This window comes from Melopsittacus undulatus, chromosome 4 (genome assembly GCF_012275295.1).
Source record: "Melopsittacus undulatus isolate bMelUnd1 chromosome 4, bMelUnd1.mat.Z, whole genome shotgun sequence".
In the NCBI taxonomy this organism is placed as follows: Eukaryota; Metazoa; Chordata; class Aves; order Psittaciformes; family Psittaculidae; genus Melopsittacus; species Melopsittacus undulatus.
Genome location: NC_047530.1, coordinates 68553757 through 68569528, shown reverse-complemented (window position 1 = coordinate 68569528; position 15772 = coordinate 68553757). Strand labels below are relative to the sequence as shown.

The window sequence follows — 15772 nt, the reverse complement described above, 5'->3', positions numbered from 1 at the left end:
TTGGCATAGCTACAACAGCCTGAAGATATTAAAATGCATCAGGGAAACTTGCTTCCATTAGGAACCCAACTTCAGTTCTCCTCTAAGGTTGTGCTGATAAGAAAATGCCCTGAAATAAAACTCCTTGCAAAGAACAGGCTTCCTCAGCAATGCTGTGCTTTTACACATCAGCATCACTCTTCAGCATGCTGCCATGCAGGTCCTGCTGCGCTTGCAGCTCTCTTCTTCATCCCAACTATGCCCTGCAGCAAGCACACAGATGTCAGCCTTTGGTGAAACACGGCTAGCAAACAGTCAGTGTAACCCACCAACTCCATTCCCCCATCACAGAAGCAGCTATGGGAATGGCCATAAAACAGATGGTAACCAGACCACAGAGTGTATGTCATGTAGAGTCAGGAATGCCTATTATTTCTTCCTTGCTTTTGTTTTACTGTTAGCTAGAAAGCAGGATATAGGAGAGAGGTTAATTTTGGTGTCTTGGACTTTAACTGAGAGAGGGTTCACCAAAGGGCACTTTACAAATGATTAAACTGTTTCTCAGAGAGGAAGAGGAGAGGTTTCCAACAAGGACTCATCATGAAGATAGTTCATGTTTTGTTGATCACAATTCTCACGTGAGATTTTTTTTTCCTCAGGACAACTTTCTGAGACATAATAGCTGTACCTTCAGCTTTTAATGGAAGGTTTTCTCTGGAAACACAATTATCTCCATATCTCCAAGCAATCCCACTCCTACACTGAATTCCCACCTTATCCCATTAACTGACAATGTGCTGCAGAAAGATAATGTTGTCAATATTACAAGCAAATCATTAAAATTTGACCCCATCCTGCAAAACCCACGTTGGATTTTGAACTTGCCTCTGCCTCCTGCCGCCTTAGCTCAGGAACTTTGTATTCCGAGTCCCAGTTCTCACGCCCTTCCAAAAGAGCAACTATGCTGTGAATTGCACCAGGACCTGGGCGCAGCCCTCCTCTCATTACATTTCTTAGAAGCCTTAGGATATAGATTCAGATCATATATAGACATAATTCCTTCTCTCCTTGGCATAACCACCAAAATACTGTACTATGCAATGTGTCAGTAAACTCTGAAGTCACCCTTGCATCAACATACCTCAGTTACCGCAGAGTTATGTTCTGGTGCAAAAGCAATCCCATACTGATGGTGTGCTGCAACCAACTGATTTGTGCTCTTTGTCTACTGCTAGGACAGCTCTACCTGCTAAAAATAACAGTGCTTTCTGCACTAGAAAATTGCACCTGGGGCAGGAAGCAAATCTGGCCTATTCAAAAGTAGACAGAAAGGTTGAAATACCGTAGGTAACTGCCGTAATGGGAAATACTTTCCCACACAAATGCAATCACCTGGTGGCAGTGTCAGCTAGAGAGCTTTATCTTGGCTTGGGGACAGCCAAATTCTTGGTGCATACTGTATTTCTGTAGGGCTGGAGAAAACAGCATCGGCATCCCTCAGCTATTCCAGTTTGTTGCTCATTTGTTGCTTATTTGTTGCAAAGCTGTTGTTCAAGGAAAACCACTCCAGCAATATTTAATTTAGAAGGTGCTGGGAATGTTCTTGCATAAGATTTTTTTATGCATTTTCTGTGAGGTCTTCTCAAGAACATGGTAGATTTATGCCTCCATTAACCATTGGTATTTTGGGGACCTGGACAGAAAAAAGGGAAAAGCATCTTAAATGATGATCAGTGCTGACAAGAAGAAAACAGTGGAAGTGGAGTTTAAAAGAACTCAACCCTGCCTCAAGGGCTAAATTACATCCATTTTATGTCTATTTAAATTCTGTAGTGGTGCTCAGGGAAGCAGAAACTTAGCCCTAGAGGTGATGGACTTACTAAAGGCTCAGCTCCCACGTTTTTGTTGGAGTGTCCACTCAGCTTGCAAAGTTTTCCCAGAGCAGGGTTCAAATGTCTTGTTTTAGCACCTCAAAATATCTTAACACCTCACTCCGCATTTGAGATCTCCCTTTTACAAACCCAGCTGGGACAGAAACAGAACAAGCACTGAACACACATCAAGGAACAGTGTAGAGAAACACAAGTTTTAGACAGATCTAGTACCTATCCTTTCCTCCTTGCATCTCCTGGGCGAGTGAAGTGTTTGGGGATGCAGACCAATGGGGAGCTGCCTGTCACTCCTGCTTTTTGGTGCTCTTACTGGGAAGATTGGCTTTCCTAACATTTTTCCTTTCTTTCTCAGGGAAGGCTCCAATGCCACAACCTCACTACAAACCACAGGAACCCAACGGCTGTAGCTCCAACTTCCTGGGGCTCAAGGTACCTGAAAGTGTATGTACTGCCACATCTGCCAACCACAAATGATGCAATTCTCTAATCACAGTAACCAGCTAATAACATTAGGAGGGAAAAGGCTTAGCTGCATTACATAGTGTTGTGTGGTGGCTTCTGTTCACAGCTGAAGCCAGAGCTCTGGAAAAGGGAGGAAGTATCACTTTGTGTGGTGTCAGGGAGCAAGCTATCTGCCTGGGACTGACAGAAGACAAAGCCGTCTGCTGTCAGCAAGCAAGGCAAACATGTCAGTCTGAGCACTGCCTAACTAACTGTCAGTCAGGGATGCATTAAGATTTCAACTGCTGGTGGCAGTGAAACAGGTGTCACATAAACATGAGTTACATTTACGAAGGACCGGGCTGTTGCTCTGGTTGTCTTGGTAGGTGTTGAAAGAGAAAGTTTCCTGAGCAGGTTAGTACCATGAGAAGAAAAGGGAGCACCTGGCCAAGCAGAGGAACGTATTTTTATCAAGGGCCAGAACAATCCTGTGCCCTTGTGATAGGACAGGGAACACATTCCATGACAGCTCAGTGGCATGGCATGTTGTAGAAATGGCAATACTTGAAGGCATTCTCTACACCTGGCCCTTAGTCCCCTCCCATGCTTTTGCCTCTGCCAAGCAATGAAATAAACCTGTGGGCTTTAATACTACACCCACTTGTTATTTTAAAAGCAATTAATGAAATCCTATTAGAATCATCAGGAAAAGTACTCCCAGGAGGCTCTAAGAGCAGGAAATACTATTCACCTTATGCATTACTGCTGCCCATGAAGTCTGCAGCAAGCGGGCAGATTCCTGCTCCAAAAAGCCCTCTCTTTGCATCCCATTCTTCGTGTAATATTAGATCCTTAAATTGCATTTCACTGCAAACCTTGTGGGCTTTTCTGCAGTACCTTCCCCTTAGGCAGGTAGTCACAAGCACTGAGTGAAGAAACAGTATCCTAAATATCACATGAGGAAGACCAAAAAGAGGAGGAATTTATAACAAGCTAATGAGTCCAGCCTCTGCAGGAGGCAGGCCTTCTGCCCCATCACCCCCATGGTTATTAGCTAAGCTGCTGTTTACCCCCAAGTGAGTAGAGCTCCCCTGATCAAGCTGTATTTGTCCTTGGTCTCATAAGCGTCTCTCTGAGAAGTAAGGCATTAATAACACTTATAGCAGATTTATTAAGCCAACAAGCAGGACTTGTCAGGTTGTGGGAAAAGGAGGAAAGAGAAAAGGGGCCTTTGCCACTGCTGAAAAGGACAGGAAACTCCAGGGACACCAGGGAGTCCCTGGCACCAGGGACATGGGTGGTGGCTGAGCCATGGTGCGCAGAGCTGGATTCGTCCCACTGGAATGGGTTGCCCAGGGAGGTTGAGAATGCTCCATCCGTGGTAGTGTTCAAGGCCAGGTTGGACAAAGCCTTGGTGCCATGGTTTAGTGTGAGGTGGGCCTGCCCGAGGCAGGGGCTTGGAACTGGATGATCTTAAGCTCCTTTCCAACCCTAACTATTCTATGATTCCATGAAAGGACCAGTGCCATTGCTGACATGGGGTCAAGGATACGGCTGTGTACAGCTATCAACAGGACCGTAGGGGCTGCCAGCGAAACGTATAAAGCCCCAGAACTCAACAACATAAAGAGACAATGACCAAAATCTGTGCAGTATCTGTTGTATTATGTGTGACCATGGGTATTGGACGAGTACAGTGGGCACATTGGTTAAATCCCCCATTCTTGCTGCCTGTTACATGGTGTGTAGGATTCCCTGGTGTGCTGCATGTTACAAAGGTTCAAGAGACTTCAAACCAGACTAATCTTACTGCGATAATGCTGCCTGGAGTAGGGGGGGGTTATGTTCATTACACAGGTCAAGCAGGGACAGAGGGGACACACCAAATGGTAAGAAACACGCGAGCAAAACAGAAAGGGGCCGTGACAGGGGAGAACCCAAATGCACGAATCGATAAAGCATTGTTTGTCTTCAATTTCTTAACATTATCCAGGTTGGATTTACACACGGGCATGATGGGGAGCACCCAAAGATGGAGGGGGCACCCCAAAGGGCAATGGAAGCAGATGGGGAGCACGCAAAGGCTCAAACAGGCACATGGGAGCCCTCCAAAAGTACCAGGAAGGTGCCAAGGGACCACAGGGGTGAGGGATGCAGGGAGCAGAAGCAGCATCCCCATGGTGCGAGGTCCCTGGTGAGGATTTATCCCCAATGGATCCCAAAACTGCCACGTTCTGCCCCTGAAAAGCACCCAAAGTCCCGGGTTTTGGTGACCAAGGAGTGGTGAAGGCGTCATCCTTAAATGCCAGAGCCTGGAAGCGGGATCTGGCAACACGAGCCTCTGCACAGGCCCGGATCCAAGGACATGGCTGCTGCCCCAAAAGCCGATTCCCAGGCTCTGCTTTGGGCCAATAAGAGGTGGAATGGGGCCCAGGTTGCTGTTAAAAGCCAGTTTTCGCAGGGGGGGGAGGGTGCCAAACCCATGGAATTCGGGGGGGAGGGGTCGGGAGGAAAGAAGGGATTGGAATGGGATTGGGGCAGAAGGAATGGGATTTGTGGGGTGTTTCTGGAAGTGGGCATGGGTGGATGGGGCTCGGAGCATCCTGCTCTGTGGAAGGTGGCCCTACCCAGGGCAGGGGTTGGAGCTGGATGAGCTTTGAGGTGCCTTCAACCCAACCCATTCCATGACTCCATAATTCCATGACTCCATAATTCCATGACTCCATGATCCCACACCTCTGTGCTGCAGTGTGGATGTTCTCTGGTGCATGGATCTTAGGAAGGAGCTGGTGGCACAAGGGAGCTCCAGAACATCCCAGAAGCAGAGCATCCTATAGGGATTCAGATCGTTCCCGAAGCAGAGCACCCCACAGGGATTCAGATCATCCCACAAGCAGAGCATCCCATAGGGATTCAGAGCATCCCACAGACCTCCAGAGCATCCCACAGGGATGCAGAGTCTCCCACAAGCACAGCATGTCATCGGGTTTCACAGCATTCCATAGGGGTTAACAGCATCCCACAAGCAGAGCATCCCACAGGGCTCCAGAGCATCCCACAGAGCTCCAGGGCACCGCATAGGGATTCAGATCACCCCAAGCACATCAGAACCACCCATATTCCCATGCCCCCCCCCCCCATGGAACAAGCCATGGACACCCCCAACCTTCCCCCCCATGGAAACCCCCATGGAACATCAGCCCCAGCACCAAGGGACCTGCATCCAGCACCCATATCCCTGGGGCAGTTGCACTTTGGGAGCAGTGGTGGTTGCGGCTCCTTAGTGGCAGCTTCTTGGTTGCGGCTCCTTGGAGGCAGCTCCTTGGTGGTGGCTCCTTGGTGGTGGCTCCTTGGTGGTGGCTCCTTGGTGGCGGCTCCTTGGTGGCAGCTCCTGGGCTGCGGTTCCTTGAAAGCAGCATCTTGGTGTTACCTCCTTGGTGTCACCCTTCATGGTCACAACCCTAACCCAACCATGGTCACACCAATGGGCTGGTGGGAATGGGGGAGCCCCACTTCCTTGACATCACACCACGCAGTGGCACGGCGCAGCTATGGGGCACTGCATAGGGTCCGTTGTCCCTGCAGCACCCAATGGGGCGGGATGATGCTCGCTCTTCATCCCTAACCATTAAGTGTTGGGCTTCTGCTTCCAGATGGACCTGCGGCACCCGTCCAATGGCTGATTATTACAGGATGTCACACATCGTCGGAGGCGTGAATGCACACCTGGGTGCCTGGCCATGGATGGTCAGCATCCAGTTCCCCACGGCCACCGGCTTTGCACACATCTGCGGGGGTTCCCTCAGCACCCCCCAGTGGGTCCTCAGGGCCGCTCACTGCTTTGTCGGGCAAAAGTAAGTGGGAGAAGGGGTTCTAGCCATAGGGAATAGCCAAGGAGCAGCTCCCATCCCATCCCCTTCCCCATCCTGATGCACTGGGAAGTGCGCTCAGGAGAAGGCAGCTTTCAGCTTGACAACCCTTGAGCCCAAGGCACGCTGGGACAGTGCTTTCCTTTGGGAAGCAGCAGGAATGTGGCTCCTTCCCACCCCTCTTCTCCATAGAATGGAATAGAATGGGTTTGAATGGAATGGGATGGAATGGGTCATGGAATGGGTTGGGTTGGAAAGGAGCTTGGGATCATCCACTTCCAACCCCTTGCCAAGGACAGGGGTGCCTTCCATAGAGCAGCTTGCTCCAAGTTGGCCTTGAGCACTGCCAGGGATGGAGCATGCAAACCTTCTCCATCCATGCCATCCCAGTGTCCCAGCACCCTCGTGGGGAATCCCTTCCTTATCTCCAATCTGCAATTCCCAGTCGGAACCCATCACCCCTTGTCCTACGGCTTCAATTCCTGCTCTTCCATTCCCTCCCAGCTTCACCACGGATTGGTTTGTGTTGGTCGGAATCACTGACCTGTCTCAGGCCACTTCCGAGATGCAGAAGCATTGGATGCGGATGGTCATCGTCCACGAGCATTACACCATCATCTCCGGCGGATTCGACATCGCCTTGGTGGAGGTGGACCAGCCAGTGCAGTGCGGGCACCACGTGCAGCTCGCCTGCATGCCCGATGTGATGCTCAGGGTATCCCAGCTCTCCGAGTGCTTCATCAGCGGATGGGGCGTGAGGGAGGCCAAAACTGAGTGCCCGATGGCCCCGTTGGCCTTGAAATGCCGGGTCATGGATTCATGGAATGGGATGGAAGGGAGGGTAAAGCTCATCCAGGTCTATTGGAGGTGTCTCCAACTGGGGATGGAGCATCCCAACCTTCTCCATCCAACCCATCCCAGTGTCCCGCCACTTCCTTCTCTCCAACCTCAGCATCCCTGCTTCAGTTGGAACCCATCACCCCTTGTCCCTTCGCTGAAGGTCCCTCCATGTCCTCCTTATGTTGAGGATGCAGAGCAAAGGGGATGCAGCCCAGGGCATGGGGGGGTGGGGGAGTGGGGGGTGGGTGGGTTGTTGATGACTCCCATTGAGCTTCTCGGCCCCCAGAACCCCCAGATCCATCCTTTCTCCCCGCATCCTGACCCCCTTTGTGTCCCCACAGCGGGGGCATCGTCCCCATCAGCCCTGCAGGAGGCCAAGGTCCGCCTCATCAATGTCAGCCTCTGCAACAGCAGCCTATGGTACTGAGGGGCTATCAAGAGACACAATCTCTGTGCGGGGTACCCGCAGGGTGGCATCGACACTTGCCAGGTAGGGATGTGCCACTGAGGCTCCCTTCTCCTCTCCCATTGCAGGGCCTTGCTCTTCATCCCCCCTTTTCCCAGCTTCGGAAGCGCATCCAGCTCCTGGTCCATCATCCCTGCGCAGGGACCATAGAGGTTGGAGCTTTAAAAGCATTGAGATTCCAGCACCAAACCATGTCATGAGCATGGATTCATGGAATGGCTTAGATTGGGAAGGAGCTTAAAGCATTCAGTTCAAAGCAAGGTGCAGGGACGCCTTCGATTAGAGCAGGTTGCTCCAAGCAACATCCATCCTTCTCCATCCAACCCATCCCAGGCTCCCACCACCCTCCTAGGAAACAGCTTCTCCTTATCTCCAACCCAAACTTCCCTGTTCCACTTGGCAGCCATCACCCCTCGTCCTATGTCTTGAATCCATGCAGAAGGTCCCTCTCCACACCCAAAGGATGAAGAAGAACCCTTCCATCCCCCTAGGGTGACAGCTGCCATCCCCTCCGGCATTGCCATGGTGACCCACCCCCATCCTCACCCTCACTGCTTCTCCTCCATAGGGTGACAGTGGCGGTCCCCTCATGTGCCGGGACAACTGCGCCAACTTCTTCTGGGTTGTGGGGCTGATGAGCTGGGGCCGCGGCTGCGCCAGGGCCAAGCAACCGGGGGTCTACACCTCCACGCAGCACTTCCATGACTGGATCCTTTACCAGCTGAGAATGTTCCGCTCCGCGGGAGCCTCTGCGACACCCCCGACATGGAGCCCCCAGCACGTCTCCCATACTCCCATCTCCCATACTCCCAGCCAGGAGACGATGCCGGCGCCCACGGCCTCAAGCATCAGTGGCTTCTGCTCCTTTCCAGTTTGGGTGCTGGTGGAATTCAGCAGTCGGGTGCAGGAGCTGCTGCAGGCTCTAGTGGGCAAGAAGACTTGAGGAGTCCGAAGTTGCCTTGAGCTTCAATACAGTTGTCCTATTTTCCCATAGAGAGGATGCTTTGCATGCCCACCTCTTCTTCTGGTCCATGGGGAGGGATGGGCATGAGGGATGGAGGGCAGGGAGCAGTGGGAAGCGGGAGCGTCATGGAATCAACCAGGTTGCAAAAGACCTTCAGGAACATCAAGTCCAGTCATTGCCCCACCATTAAACCATGGCATGATGAGGGAAGGGGGACAGCTTCCATTAGACCAGGCTTCTCCAAGCCCCATCCATCCTTCTCTATCCAACCCATCGCAGTGTCACAACACTAACTCTTCCTGATCTTCAACCTGAACTTCCCTGTTCCTGTTAGAACCCATCACCCCTTGTCCTACGACTCCAATCCATGCTGACAGCTCCTCTCCACACCCAAATGATGAAGGAGAACCCAGCCTTCAATGGTTCTGCTTCATCCCTGCATCCTGCTGGAGCATCCTGCTTCCAGGCTTGGGACCTTGCCTTAGGACCTCACAAGCTTCAAGGCTGTATCCTTCCCAGCACCAAGCACCCATCCCAGCTCCCAACACCCATCCCAGCATCCTTTGGGCCTCTCCCAAATCCCAGCACTGGTGTCCCCAGTGCCAGGAGCAGGGACTGGGGCCAGGGCTCACCCTTGTCCATGTCACTGGGTCCCCATTCACCCCAGTAACTGGCACTGGGACCCCATTCACCCCTCATCCCATTAAGATCCCATGAAGATCCTATTAAGATCCCATTAGGAATCCATTAAGATACCATGAAGATCCCATCAGGACCCCATTAAGACCCCACTGATATCATATCCCATTAGGATCCCTTTAGGACACCATTAAGTTCCCACTAAGGTCACATTAGGACCCCATTAGGACCACATTAATATCCCATGAGGATGACATGAAGACCCCCTTACGACCCCATTAAAATTCCATTCATATCCATTGAGACCCTATTAAGATCCCATTAGGATTGGTTTAGGACTGCATTAATATTGATTTGGACCCCTTTAGGATCCCATGAAGATCTCATTAGGATCCATTAAGCCGGTCCCAATATTCGGGGGGTGGTATCCCATGGGGTCTCTTCCACTGGGTGTCGGGTGCGCCCCCTCCCCCACACAGCATGCAATGGGGGTGTAGGCAGATAGGGCCTGGCGGGTAGAAGATACCGTGCTGTATGGAAAGAGAAGACCACTCTCCAGGTAGCCAATAGCGTTTAGGTGATGATAGCAGTTTTACAATGCAAGCAGACGGAAATGATATCGTAAACCTAGGCTATATAACACCGTGTTCTCTCTCAATAAACGCCATTTCCCGTCCACCACATTGGTGTCTGTGAGCATTTGGACCGAGCAGCCCAAGGGGGGGCCGTCGCGCTGTTCCTGAACCAGGTCGTCACGCCTCTCGAAGGCAACAAGTGGTGCCGAAACCTGGGAAGCTGGAAGGCAGGTACCCGGCAGACACTTGGGAGGCCCAATAGCAGGGAACCCAAGTGAACCCGGGAAGCCTGATAGTCAAGAACCCAGGGGGTCGGGAATCGCCTGGACGGGTGAACGGTGGCCGGAGCGGCTGGACCAGCCCGGCAGAGGGAGGACGCTCCTGTGATACATGGGTAACCAATGCACAGGGGGGTAATACAGAGAAATTGTACAAGGGGGTTAAAGGAATTCCTTTGCTTAAACAAAAGTATTGTCTGTCCTAAGTACCTGCCATTGCCATCTTGCCAAGGCATTGATTACTGCTGGAGGGGGAGAAGCAGATGCTAGTTCTACTGACAAAAGCAGATGATTGGTGCTGCTAATAAGCCGGGGAGAGGCAGACTGGACGACCAAGCCATAAGACCATGACAAAACCACAGGTGTTTGGTCCTACTGAGAAGTGGGGGAGAAGCAGACTGGGCACCTACCAGACCCTAAGGCCATGTCTGAAGGTTAAAAGGTGTAAAGTTTAAGAAGAGGAAGACTCATTTACTTCATCTTGAAGACCCCTGCCCACAGAAGGAAGACTCATTTACTTCATCCTGAGACCCCTGCCCATGACCAGAAGGGGCACTGCGCAGGTGCAAAGGACCTTCCGGCTCATTATAATACGAAGCGGGGATAAATAATACATATGTATAGGCAGATTGAGCAACTTCATGTCTATGTGTACCTTAAGAGAATAAATGTAAAGGGAGAACAACCCTGAGGCGTGCATGCTTTGCAGGAGCTATCCCCATGCACCTCAGCGCTGAATAAAAGCATACCTACTTTACAACTTTAACTAGTTGTGGAGTCTATCTGCGCATCACCCGGATCCGCAAGGAGGATGGAAGCTCTTGTGAAGGTCGTATCAGAATTACATAAGCAGTGGGATATTGATTGTAAACCTAGAGATTTTACTCTCATTGAGAGACTTGTGAAAATTGGGGCTATTGCCCAACCGGTGGATATTCTCCACCCAGAATCATGAGATAAATGTACTCATGCATTAGCTGAGGAGACAATGTCCTCGGGTAGTTGGAAACATCTTAAGTCATGGGGGAGAGTCGTCCAGGCTCTGCGGAAAGCCCTGCAAGAGCAGAAAACCTGGAAGGCGGCAAGGGAGTGTTTGATGGCCACCCCGAAATTAGGATCAGGGCAGCCACACAGACTTTGCCCCCCCCAGACTGTGCCGACTCCATTAGCCCGGAAGATCACCAAGAGGGTGATATGACCCCTCCATCCTCGGGCACTGACAGCTCACGGAGGGACAGGAACAGGCTGGATCCCTCTGGGGAGCGCTGCCCGAGGAAGCCAGAGGGGCCGCGGAGAGAGCAGAGCCCGCGGAGGTCAGGGCCAGACCGCTGCCCTGTGCGCCCCAAGATGGCGCCGAGCACAAAGGCGAAGGGCGGGGCGAGAATGCTCCTGGCGGGAAGAGAGAGGGAGCACAAGAAGGGGTAGAGGGTGCGGGTGCAGGGCGGACAGCCGATCTAAGCGGTCATCGGGAACAGTGCCCATGATGGGCACACACCCCCCGAGCAGAGGGAGGGGCGAGCCCAAAGGGGAGGAACGGCTCCGCCCACCAGAGAAGCGGGCGGGGTTGGACCCCGAGCAGAGGGAGGGGCGAACCCAGAGAGAGGGAATCTCACAAAGCGGGCGGGGCCGGAGCCCAACAAAAGGCACCGCAAAGCGGCAGTAGCTGCCAGTCCAGTCGAGTTCCGGCTGTGAACCAGACTCGGGGTGGGACGAGCGGTCCGGAACAGGTTCAAGTTTAGAGGAGGAGGAAACAGAGATAAACAAAATCAAGAGCCAAAGGATTCCCACCCAAAGTACAGAGGGACCAGGAGGGGAAGAAATCCCTCTGACAGATTGGAAGAAAATACAAATCGCGTGCGCCAACCGGACCTCACCAGCCGCATTAACGTTCCCGGTCCGGGTGGCAGCTGGGGGACAGAGGCACTATTCGCCCATAAGCCCCAAGGACATACAAGTGATTGTTAAGGCAATTACAGATAAAGGGCTTAACCCTGCCATGAGTTTCTATCCACAGGACTGGATTATCGGACGTCCCTGTAACCCGTATACCCCGGTGACAAGAGAGGACGATAAACCAACAAGCATCCAGCCCGCACCTGAGAGTTCTGCACCGATTAGATCCAAACGACAGCCAACGCAGTGCCTTTGTATACTGAATAAGCTTATGTCGTTTGTAAAGAGCCGGCTTAGAGAGAGTTAACATCATGTTAGTAGAATGCCAGCAACTGCTTTAAAAATGTTCTTGTCCAAAATTTCCTTTACTTATCCTCAGTTATACCCCGTTATTCCCAGTTATCCTCCTGTTACCTCTTGCTTAGTGTGCCTTATGTTTTCTATCCAAGTTTCTGATATATATCCTAAGTCTGTTGTAGAGCAGAGAACAGCAGTAGAATGCATTTTGTATATTTTTATGATATATAAAGATTGTTACATTTTAGTCAATTTAATTAAGTATAGGGAGGGGGGAAATGTAGGCAGATAGGGCCTTGCGGGCGGAAGATATCGTGCTGTACGGAAAGATAAGACCCCTCTCCAGGTAGCCAATAGCGTTTAGGTGATGATAGCAGTTTTACAATGCAAGCAGACAGAAATGACATCGGAAACCTAGGCTATATAACGTCGTGTTCTCTCTCAATAAACGCCATTTGCCGTCCACCACATTGGTGTCTGTGAGCATTTGGACCAAGCGGCCCAAGGGGGGGCCGTCGCGCTGTTCCTGAACCAGGCCTTCACGCCTCTCGAAGGCAATGGGGGGAGCGTGAGTGCGCAATGTGGGTGCAAACCCACCCCCCCTATCCGTGCCTCCCCCCCAAATTCTCCTCTTTATGGTAAAATCATCTTTAGTGGCAGGTACAAAAATAAACCCTGGGGGAGGGGGGAAAAGAAACAGCTCCCCCCCCTCCCAAAATAGCCCCCCCAGCAGAGACACAGTGACCGGGGAGGGGTTGTGCTGTCGTCGTCCCCCCCCCCCCCGAGGTAGTCTGTGCAATGGGGGGATGGTGCCAGTGAGAGGCTCAGGTTGGCACCGGGGGACTGGGGTGGGGCCTCTCTCATTGGAGCACCACAGGGCAGCTGCAGGTCTCCTCCCCCCCACCATAGTAAAGCTTAATGGGGGGGACAACCGACATCCATTACCCTGGGGGGGGGCATTAATATGATGGGGGGGTCGAAGCTTCAAACCTCCCACCTCCACTCTCCAATCCGGCCCCCACTCCGGATTCAAACGGATGCTCAGGACCTCCTGATTGGTCGCCTTGCCACTCCTCCCCTCCCCATTGGCTGCGAGCGCCACGGAGCACGCGAGGTGCCCCATGGCAGTTGTCGTCCCGCCAGCCCTGGCCGGCCGCCATCTTGCCCCCCTTTGCTCCGTGCCCATCCCTACCGCGGCCTCCGTGCCGGGATGGGCCCTGAGGCGGCAGAGCCGGTGGTGCAAGCGGACAGAGAGCAGAGGAAGGCCCGCGGGGGGCTGAGGGGCCTGGGCTCTGCCCCCAGTGCCAGCTGGTGCCGTGGCTGCAGCCACCCCAGGCCTTCATGGTGCCCTCCTCAGCTGACAGCCCTGGCACTAATGAGCCTCCCGGTTAATTCAGCCTTGGAAGGCGGACGCAGGCACTGTGAGAATGAAGACCTTGGGCCCGCTGCAGGTGCGGATCTGGTTCGAGACCACCTTAAGATCCTGAACGTGCACAAATCTGTGGGACCTGTGGAAATCCATGCACGGGTCCTGTGAAGGAGCTGGCCAGTGAAGTTGCTGAGCACCTCAGAGCAGCTTCCAGTGTCGGAAGGGGGCCTATAGAGATGCTGGCGAGGGACTCTTCATGAGGGACTGTAGTGACAGGACAAGGGGTAATGGGTTCAAACTGAAACAGGGGAAGTTTAGACTGGATGTAAGGAAGAAGTTCTTTAGTGTGAGGGTGCTGAGGCACTGGAATGGGTTGCCCAGGGAGGTTGTGAATGCTCCATCCCTGGCAGTGTTCAAGGCCAGGCTGGATGAGGCCTTGGGTTGCATGGTTTAGTGGGAGATGTCCCTGCCCATGGCAGGGGAATTGGAACTAGATGGTCTTAATGTCCTTTCCAACCCTAACTATTCTATGATTCCATGAAAGGACCAGTGCCATTGCTGACATGGGGTCAAGGATACGGCTGTGTACAGCTATCAACAGGACCGTAGGGGCTGCCAGCGAAACGTATAAAGCCCCAGAACTCAACAACATAAAGAGACAATGACCAAAATCTGTGCAGTATCTGTTGTATTATGTGTGACCATGGGTATTGGACGAGTACAGTGGGCACATTGGTTAAATCCCCCATTCTTGGCCTGTTACATGGTGCGTAGGATTCCCTGGTGTGCTGCATGTTACAAAGGTTCAAGTGACTTCAAACCAGACTAATCTTACTGCGATAATGCTGCCTGGAGTAGGGGGGGGTTATGTTCATTACACAGGTCAAGCAGGGACAGAGGGGACACACCAAATGGTAAGAAACACGCGAGCAAAACAGAAAGGGGCCGTGACAGGGGAGAACCCAAATGCACGAATCAATAAAGCATTGTCTTCAATTTCTTAACATCATCCAGGTTGGATTTACACACGGGCATGATGGGGAGCACCCAAAGATGGAGGGGGCACCCCAAAGGGCAATGGAAGCAGATGGGGAGCACGCAAAGGCTCAAACAGGCACATGGGAGCCCTCCAAAAGTACCAGGAAGGTGCCCAAGGGACCACAAGGGTGAGGGATGCAGGGAGCAGAAGCAGCATCCCCATGGTGCGAGGTCCCTGGTGAGAATTTATTCCCAATGGATCCTAAAACTGCCACGTTCTGCCCCTGAAAAGCACCCAAAACCCCGGGTTTTGGTGACCAAGGAGTGGTGAAGGTGTCATCTTTAAATGCCAGAGCCTGGAAGCGGGATCTGGCAACACGAGCCTCTGCACAGGCCCGGATCCAAGGACATGGCTGCTGCCCCAAAAGCCGATTCCCAGGCTCTGCTTTGGGCCAATAAGAGGTGGAATGGGGCCCAGGTTGCTGTTAAAAGCCAGTTTTCGCGGGGGGGGGGGGGGGTGTGTGTGTGTGTGCAAGTTCAATTGGTGCCAAACCCATGGAATTCGGGGGGAGGGGTCGGGAGGAAAGAAGGGATTAGAATGGGATTGGGGCAGAAGGAATGGGATTTGTGGGGTATTTCTGGAAGTGGGCATGGGTGGATGGGGCTTGGAGCATCCTGCTCTGTAGAAGGTGTCCCTACCCAGGGCAGGGGTTGGAGCTGGATGAGCTTTGAGGTGCCTTCAACCCAACCCATTCCATGACTCCGTAATTCCATGACTCCATGATCCCACACCTCTGTGCTGCAGTGTGGATGTTCTCTGGTGCATGGATCTTAGGAAGGAGCTGGTGGCACAAGGGAGCTCCAGAACATCCCAGAAGCAGAGCATCCTATAGGGATTCAGATCGTTCCCAAAGCAGAGCACCCCACAGGGATTCAGATCATTCCACAAGCAGAGCATCCCATAGGGATTCAGAGCATCCCACAGACCTCCAGAGCATCCCACAGGGATGCAGAGTCTCCCACAAGCACAGCATGTCATCGGGTTTCCCAGCATTCCATAGGGGTTAACAGCATCCCACAAGCAGAGCATCCCACAGGGCTCCAGAGCATCCCACAGAGCTCCAGGGCACCGCATAGGGATTCAGATCACCCCAAGCACATCAGAACCACCCATATTCCCATGCCCCCCCCCCTTGGAACAAGCCATGGACTCCCCCAACCTTCCCCCCCATGGAAACCCCCATGGAACATCAGCCCCAGCACCAAGGGACCTGCATCCAGCACCCATATCC

The 15772-nt window shown here is 52.6% G+C and overlaps 1 pseudogene; it reads left to right on the top strand.

The window, feature by feature from the left end:
* The first annotated feature begins 5903 nt into the window (after positions 1 to 5903).
* LOC117435989 (acrosin-like) lies at positions 5904 to 8430 on the top strand (annotated as a pseudogene).
* The last annotated feature ends 7342 nt before the right edge of the window (positions 8431 to 15772 follow it).